The sequence below is a fragment of the Lupinus angustifolius genome, chromosome LG20 (genome assembly GCF_001865875.1).
Source record: "Lupinus angustifolius cultivar Tanjil chromosome LG20, LupAngTanjil_v1.0, whole genome shotgun sequence".
Classification (NCBI taxonomy): Eukaryota; Viridiplantae; Streptophyta; class Magnoliopsida; order Fabales; family Fabaceae; genus Lupinus; species Lupinus angustifolius.
This window is the reverse complement of record NC_032028.1, coordinates 17745993-17750428: the sequence shown is the minus strand read 5'-3', so window position 1 is coordinate 17750428 and position 4436 is coordinate 17745993. Positions and strand designations below refer to the sequence as shown.

Sequence of the window (4436 nt, the reverse complement as noted above, 5' to 3'; positions counted from 1 at the left end):
TCTTCTTCTTTTTCTCTTGTTCCTCATGTTGGTCTAATTGGCTAAGTTTTAACTCATGTTCCTGCAATTTTCTTTTCCAAACAAGGCAGCCAATGACATTTTTGAAAGACTTTTCTTTTCAGATATAGTAGTTACCTTTGGTTGCCAAGTCCTGGTAAGTGATCTCAAGACTTTCAGATTTAGATCACTGTTTGATAGAACTTTTCCGAGTGCCAGAAGGTGATTTGTAAGATGAGTGAATCTTTTTTGTAGATCAAGGATCTTCTCTCCAGGTTTCATGCGAAACATTTCATACTCTTGGGAGAGAGTATTAAGTCTTGACAAATATGATTCAATGAAAATCCTATAACATATGGTCCTTCTTAAATAGCATTCCAAATATCCAAATCCAAAAATCCTCATTCTGATCTTCTAGAAGTCGTAGCACTCTCCAACAAAGCTTGGAGGGCGGTTGATGTTAGAGCCTTCTCCTAGGAAAGATCTTCCGGCCATCTTGGTTAGGATCAAACTTTGAGAGTAAATTACCCAAGTATAGCTCTGCTACCAATTGTAAGTATCAGAGTGCAACTAAGAGGGAGGGTGAATTAGTTGTCTTAAAATAATGACCGCTTTTTCTGCAAAATCAAAGTTAAAGTGCAGCGGAACAATATGCAGAAAAATAATAGGAAATAAAATGAAAGAGATAAGGAGAAGAGAGTACACAAAGGAGTTTTATACTGGTTCACCTTCCTGTCCACCGAAGGCTACATTCAGTACTCTTGCCACACAAGAGATTTTTCCACTAAGAATTAAGAGTTGTAATTACAATATCTCACCCTGATATCTCTATGTACCTTACACACTCCCTAATTCTTATACCCTTGGAAAACATCTTTCCAAGTGAATCTATTCCCCTTTCTTTTCACACCCCGTGAAAGAAAGAATTCTTTACAAGAATGAAGAATATTCAACTATGGCAGATTGCTTTTACAAGTATGGAACTTATGTAACTTGCAATCTAAACTCTGAATGTATATAGAAGTATATAATGCTCTTTGTAAAAGTCTTTGAAACACTTGAAGCAACTTTGCAAAATTAACTTGAAAGTTTAAGAACAAGTTGCAAAGAGTTCAAAGATAAGTTCTAAGAAAAGTGTGAGAGCTTTTGAGAAAATAGTATGAAAGTTGTATGTATTCTCTTGTATATTGTGTGTTGTTTGTGTGAGAGTTTAGAGCCTTTATATAGAGTTTAAAAACTTCCTTTGAAGGTTTCTAAAAGTTTATGAGTTGTTTGGAGTGAAAAACTTTCACTTTGAAATCTGAAAAACACTTCCAACATCTCTCAGTAATGGGTTACTCATTTGAGTAGTCGGTTACTCAAACTTTCTGTCCACTTGAAATTTGAATTTTACATTGAGTAATCGGTTACTCACTTTGAGTAATCGGTTACTCAAACTTTCTGTCCAACAGATGCTTAAAAATTATTTTGAGTAATCAGTTACTCAGCTTTTAAAAACCAGTTTTTTCAGTTGGATAACTCTTTTCTCACACATGTAACCTGTTACTCAATTAAGTAACCTGTTACACACTATTTTTGAAAAATGTTTTAAGTCTTTTAAAAGTGTCTCACATTTTCTAAAAAATAGTTTGAGCAATTATACTTGTATATACTTAAGAGTTTAGGATAGAAGTACTTACAAAGATTTAATCTAATGTCTTGAAGCTTTATCTTCATTTGTCTTCATAAGTCATCTTCCTTTTCTTCTTTTTAGTGATGTTGATGTCTTCATCAAAACCGTGCCAAGGTCAGGAGCAAGATCTTCTTCACATTAACATCATTCATTATGACGTCCCAAACACACCATTAGGATATTTCACTTCTCATCTCAAATGAGAACATTCTCTCAACATCTAGAGAGATATTGTCACTACTTGTCTTTGGTCAAACTCAACACATGAGTCCCTATCTCCAACTTGATCATAATCCATTACCTGAATTTCTGGGATTCTAGATCAACATATACATCACTCCCACCATAGTTACGCCATATGTCCTTCTCCTTCAACTCATCTGATTTATCCTCATGCAGTACCTTTTATAGACCTTGTCCAGCTAACACGTTCTTCACCCTCCTTTTCCATAATTTGGCTTCTGGGTCAAGAGTCATCTACCAATATGCTCTAATACCAATTGTTGGTGCAGTGGAAGCGATCGTTGGGCAGTGTTGGTCATAACAATCAAATAATATACATAAATAGAAGAGAAGAAACAATAGAACTTGTTAACGGGGTTCGGCCAATTGTGCCTACGTCCCTAAGAGTGTTGAGCGGCTACCAAGATATTATTAGAGAATAAGGATAACAAACTCTAGCATACCCATGGGCCCACCTGCCCATGGGGTGTTTCTATTTGGTGCTTATGTCTGGAGCACATTATAACAAGGGACTTGAGTCCAATATATAACATTGGTTACTCTAATCTATTCCGATACTAGACAATGTGGGACTAACACAATAACATATTTCAAACATCCCGAACACTTACATTTACTTACCTTCATAAGTATGAATTTCATATTCGTTATTAATATATATCTAATACTTTCATTACATATTACATAATCATATGGTATATTACAGAAGAGCAATGTAAGATATTCCACATTATCATGCAAGTTGTTAACCATCAACAAAGTCAGATGTTTTTCTTATATGGTTATGACGGAAATGGTAAAACACATATGTGGCAGACTCTAACATATACATTGAGATCTCAAAAGCAAATTGTATTAACTATAGCTTCAAGTGGTATAGATTCTTTATTATTACTAGGGGATAGAACAACACATTCTAAATTCAAAATACATGTTCCAAATCTTGATAACTCTATTTGCAATATCCATCAAGGGTCTAAACTTGCTGAATTATTGAAACAAACAAAGTAAATTATATGGGATGAAGCTCCTATGACACACAAGTATTGCTTTGAGGCACTTGATAGAACTCTTGCGGACATAGTGGGTATAAATGAGTCAACTATTTTTGGAGGAAAAATTGTGGTATTTGGAGGTGACTTCAAATAAATCTTGCCAGTTATTCCAATAGGGCATCGTTCAGACATTGTACATGCATCAATCAGTTCATCTTATCTTTGGCATCAATGTAGAATCTTAACTCTTACAAAGAACATACGTTTACAGAATATTGACAAGGCATCAGAGATTAAGAAATTCTCATAATGGATACTAAAGGTTGGAGATGGAAAATTATCTGAGCCTAACTATGGTTCTGTTGAAGTTCATATTCCAGAAGACCTTCTAATTCTGGATTTTGATAATCTGATCGATGGAATAGTCTCTAGCACCTATCCAAACCTACAAGATCACTACAACGATGAACAATTTCTACAATGTAGAGTAATACTAGTATCAACAATTGAGATTGTTGATCAAATTAATGAATATGTCTTGACTAAAATTCTAGGTAAATTAATTTTGTCAATTACATTTCTCAATATATTCTACATAATTTATTTATTAAAGTTATAGTAAAAAATCTTTAATTATAGGCAAGGAAAAGGAACACATGAGTTCAGATGAAGTTGATATATCTGATGCAATTGAAAGTGAAGCATTCAACATACTAACTCCAGATTTCTAAACTCGCTTTCAATATCTAGTCTTCTCAATCATAAGATCAAGTTGAAAATTGGAACTCCAATAATGTTATTGATGAATTTAGACCAATTTAAAGGATTGTGTAATGATACAAGACTGATTGTCAGTAAGATGGCAAATCATGTACTTGAAGCAAAAATCATGTCAGGTAAAAATATTGAAAATATCATATGTATTCCTCGAATGTCAATGTCTCCATCACAATGTCCATGGTCATTCAAGCTTATCAGAAGACAATTCCCTATCATTGTTTCATAAGGGTAGCAATATGGGCTTGGCTCGACGGGCCAGCCCGTTCGGATAGCTATTTTTAGCGGATCGGGCTGAGGATTTTAGCCCAAAAACCCATATTCAGCCCGTTTTAGTAGCCCGTTTTTTAAACGGGCCAAGGAGGGCCGGGCTGGGCTGGCCCGGCAGGCCATTGTTAAAAAATAAAAAACTAAAGTGTGTGATGCTGTGCTGTGCGTGGGGCGTGGCAACTGACAGGCTCTCTTAGCATAAACCACAAACCATTAAACTACTTCTCTCTTAGCATAAACCACAAACCACTTCACACTTCACACTTGCATTGTGCAAAAAGCCATAAACCAGTAAACTACAAATCCATTTTCCACTTTCCAGCTCTCTTAGCATATTGATCTCAGGCTCTCTTAGCATCCATTTTTCAGCTCACTACTCACTGCTCAGGTTCTATTTTATGTTAAAATTGTTTTGTTTGATCTCCATTTCTTATTCCATTAACATCCATTTTTCAAAGACGTTGATGGTGATAATAATAGAA

General features: G+C 34.9%; 1 protein-coding gene across 1 annotated transcript in view; it reads left to right on the top strand.

Annotated features, from left to right (window-relative positions):
- The window catches only part of LOC109336645 (protein NRT1/ PTR FAMILY 5.8-like), a 22409-nt gene continuing 17985 nt past the window's right edge, over positions 13-4436 (top strand). The window contains exon 1 of the mRNA XM_019573367.1: positions 13-27. The gene's annotated coding sequence lies outside the window, so the exon portion shown is untranslated. The remainder of the gene's footprint in view (positions 28-4436) is intronic.